Source organism: Oncorhynchus gorbuscha, linkage group LG24, assembly GCF_021184085.1.
Source record: "Oncorhynchus gorbuscha isolate QuinsamMale2020 ecotype Even-year linkage group LG24, OgorEven_v1.0, whole genome shotgun sequence".
Lineage (NCBI taxonomy): Eukaryota > Metazoa > Chordata > Actinopteri > Salmoniformes > Salmonidae > Oncorhynchus > Oncorhynchus gorbuscha.
The window spans coordinates 12,100,848-12,112,263 of record NC_060196.1 but is presented as its reverse complement, the minus strand read 5'-3'; the positions used below and the strand labels follow the sequence as shown (position 1 = coordinate 12,112,263).

The following is an 11,416-nucleotide window of genomic DNA, read 5'->3' as shown; positions in this document are numbered from 1 at the left end:
TATTTTCAAGTCAGAGACACTCAATTACAATCATTGATGCAACCGATATACAGTACGCGTGGCATACTTTAGCTGCTGGAAGTAGTTTGGGGGTGCAGATTTGTTTTTGTTCTTGCATGTGCTGAGGACTTCTAACTCAGTCTGCTAATACATGACTAGTAAAGGCCCAGCGTACTACTTTTGTGATGTTCTTTTTTTTTTACTATGTGGAAACTGAAATGGTCTATTCATTCCTTTTCGAAGAGACTCTTATCCAGAGCAACGTACATTGTCATACTGGTTCCCCATGGGATTCAAACCCACAACCCAGCGGCATGCTCTACCAACTGAGCCACATTATCACAAACCACTTGATGTCTCAACGTACTCAATTACTTTGTTTTTCTTCATGGTGATGGAAAGTCTACAGGTACAAACCAAGATGATTATTATCCATATATTTTTTTTATGTAATGTTTATTTAACTAGGCAAGTCAGTTAAGAACAAATTCTTATTTACAATGACAGCCGACACCGGCCAAAACCAGGCCAATTGTGCACTGCTCTACTCCCAATCACAGCCGGTTGTGTTACAGCCTGGAATCGAACCAGGGTGTCTGTAATGACGCCTCAAGCATTGAGATGCAGTGCATTAGATCGTTGCGCTACTTTGCATGACCAGCCTATGTACAATACAGCAATGTACATTTACCTTAAGTGTTTTTTAAGGATGGTAAATTAATACTGCATAAAAAGGGGTTGTTTTCCATGTCATTTGATCAATAAAAATATTTCGTTTGATGTGGATGTTTTGTGTCCTTGCCCATAACTTTGCACCTTAAATGTGAGGTTTTGTTCTTTCTGTATCCCATTAGAATGACTATTGAATCCTGCAAGATACTGTTCATAATTATACAACTAGCTTTTTTGCCAAAGCAGAGGTGCTGAAACATTTTTTTGTTGTTGCTTGAGCTACAGACATCTATATTAGTCTGATAATACTAGTAAAGGCCCAGTGCACTACTTTGTGAGAAGAAAACATAATTTTAAAAAATACCTTTAAAACGTGTATGCAGTACCAGTGAAAAGTTTGGATACACCTCCTCATTCAAGGGGTTTTCTTTATTTTTACTATGTTCTGCATTGTAGAATAATAGTTAAGACATCAAAACTATGAAGTAACACATATGGAATAATTTACAAACTAAAAAAATGTTAAACAAATAAAAATAGATTTTATATTTTAAATTCTTCAAGGAAGCCACCCTTTGCCTTGATGACAGCTTTGCACACTCGTAGCATTCTCTCAAACAGCTTCACCTGGAATGCTTTTCCAACAGTCTTGTAGGAGTTCCCACATATGCTGAGCACTTGTTGGCTGCTACTCCTTCACTCTGCGGTCTAACTCATCCCAAACCATTTCAATTGGGTTGAGGTCGGGTGATTGTGGAGGCCAGGTCATCTGATGCAGCACTCCATCACTCTCCTCCTTGGTCAAATACCCCTTACACAGCCTGGAGGTGTTTTGGGTCATTGTCCTGCTGAAAACCAAATGATAGTCCCACTATGCGCAAACCAGATGGGATGGCGTATTGCTGCAGAATACTGTGGTAGCCATGCTGGTAGGTGTGCCTTGAATTCTAAATAAATCACAGACAGTGTCACCAGCAAAGCACCATCACACCTCCTCCTCCATGCTTCACTGTGGAAACCACACATGCATCGATCATCCGTTCACCTACTCTGCATCTCACAAGGACACAGCTTTTGGAAACAAAAATCTCAAATCTGGACTCATCAGACCAAAGGACAGATTTCCATCGGTCTAATCAAGTCTCTTCTTATTATTGATGTCCTTTAGAAGTGGTTTCTTTGCAGCAATTTGACCATGAAGGCCGGATTCGGGCTGTCTCCTCTGAACAGTTGATGTTGAGATGTGTCTGTTACTTGATCTCTGTCAAGCATTTATTTTGGCTGCAATTTCTGAGGCTAGTAACTCCAATTAACTTATCCTCTGCAGCAGAAGTAATTCTAGGCCTTCCATTTCTGTAGAGGTCCTCATGAGAGCCAGTTTCATCATAGTGCTTGATGGTTTTTGCGACTGCACTTGATGAAACTTGTTCTTGAAATGTTCCACATTGACTGACCGTCATGTCCTGAAGTAATGATGAACTGTCATTTCTCTTTGCATATTTGAGCTGTTCTTGCCATAATATGGATTTGGACTTTTACCAAATAGGGTTATCTTCTGTGTACCAACCCTACCTTGCCACAACACAACTGATTGGCTCAAACGCATTAAGGAATGAAATTCCACAAATTAACTTTTAACACAGCACACCTGTTAATTGTAACGCATTCCAGGTGACTACCTCATGATGTCACGGTTCATGAATCCACTGCCTCCCTCTTTCTCTCTCTCTCTCTCTCTCTCTCTCTCTCTCTCTCTCTCTCTCTCTCTCTCCCCCGTGTTTGTGTGGGCGTGGTTCCCAATCTCGGCCTGATTGTCTGTGCCAGCTGGAACCACTTATCTTCCCTTTATATGTTCTGTAACCAGTGTTTCTTGTTGTCAGATCGTTGTTACTTCCCTGAGGTTGTGTCGTTACTTCCCTGAGGTTGTGTCGTTACTTCCCTGAGGTTGTGTCGTTACTTCCCTGAGGTTGTGTCGTTACTTCCCTGAGGTTGTGTCGTTACTTCCCTGAGGTTGTGTCGTTACTTCCCTGAGGTTGTGTCGTTACTTCCCTGAGGTTGTGTCGTGTCTCCGTGCTCATCTCTCGCCGCCCTTGTGTGGATTATCTGCTGTGCTCCTTCCTACACTTCCGGACACACTCCCCTGGATTTCTCAGCACGCTATCACCGGAAGATGCGCCCTAGTCCCTGGGTCGGATTCCATCTGAGTACAGTCTGTCTGTCCTGTTGCTGCTGTAAATTGTATTCATTAAACCATCGTTGCTTGCATCTTGCATCCGCCTCTGTATTGTCACACATGAAGCTGGTTGAGCGAATGCCAAGAGTGTGCAAAGCTGTCATCAAGGCTAAGGGTGGCTAATTTGAAGAATCTCAAATATAAATATATTTTGATTTGTTTAATTAAGACTTTTTTGATTACTACATGATTCCATGTGTTATTTCATAGTTTTGATGTCTTCACTATTATTCTACAATGTAGAAAATAGTAAAACATTACGAAAAACCATTGAATGAGTAGGTGTGTCCAAACTTTTGACTGGTATTGTATATTTTTTATTCCGATTTTTCAGAGAGTGCTGCAACACCCTCAGCACCTCTACTTCCTGTGGCTACGTGGCCGAGTAAAAACAAATGGACCGTTATGAGGTACAAAGCATAACTATGTTCAATTTGTCCTAGCATTTTTCCCAGTAGGAGTAATTATGTAGATATTTCCAAATTTGTAATGCATTAATCATATTAGCCTAATGGTTAGAACATTGGCCCAGTAACCGAAAGTTTGCTGGATAGAATCCCCGAGCTGACAAGGTAAGAATCTGTTGTTCTGCCCCTAAGCAAGGCAGTTAACCCACTGTTCCCTGGGTGCCAAAGATGTAGATGTCAATTAAGCCAGCCCCCGGCACCTCTCTGGGGTTGGGTTAAATGCAGAAGACACATTTCAGTTGTTATCCCCATTTCCCATGATTCATCACATACAATACAATGCATTGTAAGAGCTTGGCCTGTAGTATCAAATGTAGCACCCATGAGCCAAAAAGGGGTCCTCGAAATGTGTGTAGGCCTACTAAATGTTATGTCACATTATTGTACTACACTATTTCAGGCTGCGCATGTATAAGCCATGAGCAGAATCAGTCAGTTAATGCCTGCCCATTGGCCGTCGTCTGATCTGATGTAACGGCTGTGGCTGTCGTCTCTGGTGCCTGTCCCATCTGTTCGGTTTGAGAGGCCAGCAGCCAGGCTTGGACAACAGTGTCCTGGTGAGTGGGACTGGAGGAGGTCCTGTTCTTCCTCAGGAGGATCAGTCGTGGGTTCTTCATCAGGGTGTAGAGGAGCATCCATCGCCGCCTGGCCCGACTTCCACAGGCTGAATCTACAACACAGTGGTATTAGAGAGAACTTCCACAGGCTGAATCTACAACACAGTGGTATTAGAGAGAACTTCCACAGGCTGAATCTGCAACACAGTGGTATTAGAGAGAACCTCCACAGGCTGAATCTACAACACAGTGGTAATAGAGAGAACTTCCACAGGCTGAATCTGCAACACAGTGGTATTAGAGAGAACTTCCACAGGCTGAATCTACAACACAGTGGTAATAGAGAGAACTTCCACAGGCTGAATCTACAACACAGTGGTAATAGAGAAATCTACAACACAGTGGTAATAGAGAGAACTTCCACAGGCTGAATCTACAACACAGTGGTAATAGAGAGAACTTCCACAGGCTGAATCTACAACACAGTGGTAATAGAGAGAACTTCCACAGGCTGAATCTACAACACAGTGGTAATAGAGAGAACTTCCACAGGCTGAATCTACAACACAGTGGTATTAGAGAGAACTTCCACAGGCTGAATCTACAACCCAATGGTTTTAGTGAGAGACTGACATGATCTACAAATAATTATTACGTGTCCTAGCATTCATATTTCAGGTCTAAAATGTCACTTGTATGAGTTGTGAGGCGTTCAGGATGTGCTCATTTGTCTGTTTTGATCAACAGTCTGTGATGGGCTACTGAGGTTTGTAGTGGTGGGAAAAGTACATCATTGTAATACTTGAGTAAATGTAAAGATACCGTAGTAGAAAATTACTTGAGTAAAAGAGAAAGTCACCCAGTAAAAGTCTAAAATTTTTTGGTTTTAAATATACTTAAGTATCAAAAGTAAATATAATTGCTCAAATATAAATAGTAAAGTACACACACCCCAAAAAACTACTTAAGTAGTACTTTAAAGTATTTTTACTTAGGTACTTTACACCACTGGAGGTTAGTATGATTTGTGCTCTCAAAACCTTCTGATCTCTCAAGGACTATTTAGTCTAATACACACTCACATGATGAGACACTTCAACCTACACTAAATGATCTTTCAACAATCCCATTCTTTTGATCTGCAGCTGTGTTCATGACATCTTGATGTTAACTGACCTGGCGAAGGTGTGTTGTTGAACGTGGAGTACGATTCTGCCTCTGTGGTCCTCTGTTGTCTCTCCAGGAGAAGATGGCAGAAACACAACATGACAGGGTTGTTGTGGTAGTGGTATGTGAAAATCATCCTGATCCAAGTGCTGTAACCTGAAATAGACAGTCAAAGAGTTACATTCTATAGGACGTGTACTTGCCACACAATCTTTGTCATTCAAATCCAGTGAAATGCTGCCACCTTCTGTATAAATAAAATATGACGATGACGAACTATGTAGAATACACAAAAGAGAGCAAAGTCTGGGGTTGCAAAATTCCGGGAACTTTCAATAAATTCCCTGGTTTTCCCGAAATCCTGGTTTAAGGATTCCCGGAATCATAAGCCAAATTTCTGGGAAACCAGGAAATATATCATTTAAATCTAACTTATATTTGCTTTGTGGTCTTTGTGTGTTTTTGTTATGATCAGGCTTTCTTCTTCTCTCTCTGTCATTTAGGTTAGTATCGTGGACAAAGTACAACGTTTATCCATCCTCAGTTTTCTCCTATCACAGCCATTAAACTCTGTGACTATTTTAAAGTCACCATTGGCCTCATGGTGAAATCCCTGAGCGGTTTCATTCCTTTCCGACAACTGAGTTAAGAAGGACACCTGTATCTTTGTAGTGACTGGGTTTATTGATACACCATCCACAGTGTAATTAATAACTTCCCCATGCTCAAAAGATATTCAATGTCTGCATTTTTTTCTACCAATAGGTGCCCTTCTTTGTAAGGCATTGGAAAAAATAATCTGTGTTTGAAATTCACTGCTCGATTGAAGGACCTTACAGATAATTGTATGTTTGGGGTACAGAGATGAGGTAGTCATTCAAAAATCATGTTAAACACTATTATTGCACACAGAGCCAATCCAACTTATTATGTGACTTGTTAAGCACATTGTTACCCCTAAACTTATTTAGGCTTGCCATAACAAAAGGGTTGAACACTTTAATTTGTAATGAATTTGTAAAAAATGATACAAACATCATTCCACTTTGACATTATGGGGTATTGTGTGTACAGTAGGCCAGTGATACAAAATCTCAATATAATCAATTTTAAATTCAGGCTGTAACACAGCAACATATGGAAAAAGTCAAGGGGTGTGAATACTTTCTGAAGGCACTGTTGAATAAATTATAATTTTTCAGAAAAATAGCATTGTCTTATTACATAAGCATGTCTATTGCAAAAACACAGTCAAACATACTATATCTTACTGTATGTTGATGTACTACACTATCTAGAACCTAAAGGAGCTATCTACAACCTAAAAGGGCTATTCAGCTGTCCCCATAGGAGAACCCTTTGAATAACTCTTTTTGATTCCAGGATGACCCCTTTAAGGGTTCCATGTAGGCCCCTTTCCACAGAGAATTCTACGTGGGACCCAAAAGGGTTCTACGTGGAACCAAAAAGGGTTCTCCTACGGGGACAGCCAAACCCTTTTTTCTAAGAATGCTGTGTTACTGGCACCAGTGGACGTTGGTAACACTTTACATGACACATTATGATACAGTCATAACCATGTTATAATGTCATAACAGCTGATCTAATGTGTCATAACCTGTCATAATATGGTCATAACACTTTTATGACACATATATGTAGACCTGATGTGACATATATTGGGTTATTTTATGGCTGGTTATCACACCTACATAAGAGTGTTAAAACCGACAACACCTACCACCCAAGGCAAAACATTCCATTACACCATAGCCTACTTGTCAAACAGTATTTCTATGTAATATAACATTTTCTGAAATGGACCATATTGAATTATCATTGTAGCTGTGCACACATTGATGTCAGACATGCACCTACCCCAATGCTCTGTTGACTGGGATGAATGCAGGAGCAGATTTCAGGAGCAGGACAAGACACCCTCTTTTTTTGACTGATGACTGGCACAAGGCCATGTACCTATCTGGCTTACACGATTCTGATCATACTGGTCATAATGCTTCTTGACAGTGTCATAAAGTGTATTTTCTTAGTCCAAGTAAAGTGACACAGGATGGTCGTAATGCTTCTTAACAGTGTCGTGAAGTGTGAAAACACAACTTTAAAGGAATTCAATACCACAACAAAGGATAAGAAGCAAACTTTCAAACGAAAGGAAACTTCTTTGCAGGGAAAAAACACATTTGAATAAAGGTGGGTTTTGACGCTCTTATGTAGGTGTTCACAATCAGCCACAAAATAACGCAATATGTCACAACAGGGGTAAATATATGGGTCGTGACAGTGTGATGATCATATTATGACAGGTTATGACAAGTTATGTCAGCTGTCATGACATATTGTGACATGGTTATGACTGTATCATAACGTGTTATGACGCTAGGTGTCAAGTACAGTGTTACCTGGATGTTAACGTACTGTATGGGGGACACAGAGACCCCTTACCGACGGAACGAGAGAATAGTGTAGGAAGAGGTCCATGGGTACACCACTGTCACAGGTCTGGTTAGGAGAGCCCCTTCAAGACAACAAATAAATAAACAATTAAAAAAGGAAAGTTGACTTTCAAACTGAATAATACATTTCTTCCATGAACGAGTCAGTAAGATGTACAGATTTACAATTATCTAGCATCCCTTTATAACTGACACAGTGGTTAGCCAAAATTTGAAATGCACTCACATGTCGCTTCTTATCGTGTCGGGACCACTTTCAACGAGCAAGGGAGTAACATAAAAGATAGTACTTTCTGTTATCGCGTTTAAGAAATATCTACTGATAGCTCTCAAAGCTCCGTTTCCTAGTTGCAGTCATGTGACGTACCTTTGACCCCAAACGCCAAACTATACAAGTGGCACCTTGTGCTCCCTTATTGACTGACATGTTACCGTGCAATGGCACTGTCAACAGAGAGCGCAGTAACATATAACCAATGGGATCGATTCCCTTGAGGTTTTTCTCCCTCCAAAGGATAGTTTATTTTCCTGTGAGTTTATCATTACCAAGCTCGTCACTTGTCCTCACTGTAAAATTAATTATTGTATGGGATATTTTTCAACAGTGCTTTGCGGAACAGTAAGATGTTTTATTTTTTCTTTTGAGGAAGCAGTGCTTTGACGGTTGAGTGCATTCGAAAAACTCCATCATTTAGGTTAGCGTTGTGGAATAAGTCCAATGTTGTTGATCCATCGTCAGTTTTCTCCTATCACAGCCATTAAACTTTGTAACTGTTACAAAGTCACCAGAGGAGTCTCTCAGGCAACTGAGTTAGGAAGGATGCCTGTATCTTTGTAGTGACTGGGCGTATTAATACACCATCCAAAGAGTAATTCATAACTTCACCCTGCTCAAAGAGATAATCAATATCTGCTTTTAGAAAATATACAGTACAAGTCAAAAGTTTGGACACACCTACTCATTCAATGGGTTTTCTTTATTTTTACTATGTTCTACATTGTCGAATAATAGTGAAGATGTCAAAACTATGAAATAACACATATGGAATCATGTAGTAACCAAAAAAGTGTTAAACAAATCACAATATATTTCAGATTTGAGATTCGTCAAAGTAGCCACCCTTTACTTTGATGACAGCTTTGCACACTCTTGGCATTCTCTCAACCAGCTTCATTTTATTGACTTATTTTACCTTTATTTAACTAGGCAAGTCAGTTAAGAACAAATTCTTATTTTCAATGACGGCCTAGGAACAGTGGGTTAGGTAACAGGTATGCCCTGTTAAAGGTTTATGTTTGAACAATCAGTTGTGTTGTGACAAGGTAGGGGTGTTATACAGAATATAGCCCCATTAGGTAAAATACCAAGACCAGATCAAATAAGCAAAAATAAACGACAGTCCATCATTACATTAAAACATGAAGGTCAGTTAATGCTGAAAATGTCAAGATCTTTTAAAGTTTCTTCAAGTGCAGTTGCAAAAAAACAGCAAGCGCTGTCTCTCATGAGGACCACCACAGGAAAGTAAGTTGAATAGTTAAATCTGCTGCAGAGGATACGCTCATTAGCATTAATTGCAGCTCAAATAAATGCTTCACAGAGTAACAGACATCAATTGTTAACATCAAGTGTTCCAACTGTTCAGATGAGACTGCGTTAATCAGGACTTCATGGTCAAATTGCTGCAAAGATAAGAATAAGAAGAGACTTGATTGGGCCAAGAAACATGACTGGTGGAAATCTGTCCTTTGGTCTGATGAGTCCAAATTTTAGATTTTTGGTTCCAACCGCCATGTCTTTGTGAGATGCAGAGTAGGTGAACGGATGATCTCCGCGTGTGTGGTTCCCACCGTGAAGCATGTAGGACGAGGTGTGATGGTGCTTTGCTGGTGACACTGTCAGTGATTTATTTGGAATTAAAGGCACACTTAACCAGCATGGCTAGCACATAATTCTGCAGTGATATGCCATCCCATCTGGTTTGTGCTTAGTGGGTCTATCATTTGTTTTTCAACCGGACAATGACCCAACACACCTCCAGGCTGTGTAAGGGCTATTTGACCAAGAAGGATAGGGATGTAGTGCTGCATCAAATGACCTGACCTCCACAGTCACTCAACGTCAACCCAATTGAGATGATTTGGGATGAGGCTTCCCGGGTGGCGCAGTGATTAAGGGCGCTGTACTGCAGCGTCAGCTGTGCCATCAGAGTCCCTGGGTTTGCGCCCAGGCTCTGTCGTAACCGGCCGGTCCGTGGGGCGACGCACAATTAGCCTAGCGTCTTCTGGATTAGGGAGGGCTTGGTTGGTAGGGATGTCCTTGTCTCATCGCGCACCAGCGACTCCTGTGGCGGGCCGGGCGCAGTGCGCGCTAACCAAGGTTGCCAGGTGCACGGTGTTTCCTCCGACACATTGAAAGGCTTGCTTCCGGGTTGGATGCGCGCTGTGTTAAGAAGCAGTGAGACTTGGTTGGGTTGTGTATCGGAGGACGCATGACTTTCAACCTTCGTCTCTCCCGAGCCCGTACGGGAGTTGTAGCGATGAGACAAGAGTAGCTTGTAGCTACTACAACAATTGGATACCACGAAATTGGGGAGAAAAAGTGGTAAAATTCACACACACAAAAAAAGAGATGGTTTGGGATGAGTTGGACCGCAGAGTGAAGGAAAAGCAGCCAACAAGTGCTCAGCAAATGTGGGAACCCATCAAGACTCATAAAAGCATTCCAGGTGAAGCTGGTTGAGAGAATGCCAAGAGTGTAAAAAGCTGTCATCAAGGCAAAGTGGCTACTTTGAAGAATATAAAATATATTTTGATTAGTTTCACAATTTTTGGGGTTACTACATGATTCCATATGTGTTATTTCATAGTTTTGATGTCTTCAATTCAATAATGTAGAAAATAGTAAAAATAAAGAAAAACCCTTGAATGAGTAGGTGTGTCCTAGCTTTTGACTGGTACTATTTATATATATATATATATATATATATATATATATATTTTTACCCTTCTTTGTGAAGCATTGGAAAACCTCCCTCATACACTGCTCGACAGAGGGACTTTATAGATAATTGTGTGTGGGTTTAAAGATAATGTAAGTAATTTAAAAATCATGTTAAACACTATTGTTGCACACAGTGAGACCATGCAACGTATTATGTGACTTGTTAAGCACAGTTTTACTCCTGAACATATTTCGGCTTGCTCTAATAAAGGGTTTGAATACTAATTGACTCAAGACATTTAAGCTTTTTATTTTTTATAATTTGTAAAAATGTCTAAAAACCTAATTTCACTTTGACATTATGGGGTATTGTTTGTAGGCCACTGACACAACATCTCTATTGAATCCATTTTAAATTCAGGCTGTAACACAAATAAAATGTGGAAGAATTCAAGTGGTGTGAATACTTTCTGAAGGCACTGTATTTACAGCAGATAATTATAGACTAACGTGTGACATTTACTTAAATAAATATGTTACTTAAACATGCTTGGTTAACTCATGTTCCCTTCCCCAAAAGGGAATGCATCGGTCTGTGTCTTCCGGCACATAGTCATGTTTATTCTATATCAATCCATATGCACAGTAAATCAAATACAGGAAAATAATTCATTTTCACTCTACCATAGTCCAGTGGTGGCTGGTGCTGCTAGAAACTAAGAAGGCAAGATACCGATACTGTCAGGTTTGTTCAGAGGCATGTCAACAGGTTGGTTTTTATGTGACTTTAAAGTGCCTCACAAAAGACATAAGGTTGGTCAATCGTTTTTTCGTAATCCGACGTCAGATTTTGGCAGAAAAACTGGCCAGGCAGGTTGAGCGCACCAATGTCTGTGGTGAGG

The 11,416-nt window shown here is 40.4% G+C and overlaps 1 long non-coding RNA gene across 1 annotated transcript; it reads right to left on the bottom strand.

Annotated features, from left to right (window-relative positions):
- Positions 1–3,206: 3,206 nt before the first annotated feature.
- On the bottom strand, positions 3,207–7,985 carry LOC124012116. The gene is made up of 4 exons (XR_006834664.1): positions 7,797–7,985; positions 7,517–7,632; positions 5,106–5,252; positions 3,207–4,042 (listed from the first exon to the last, which is right to left on the bottom strand). It is a non-coding gene; the product is annotated as an uncharacterized LOC124012116 (long non-coding RNA).
- Between the last annotated feature and the right edge of the window lie 3,431 nt (positions 7,986–11,416).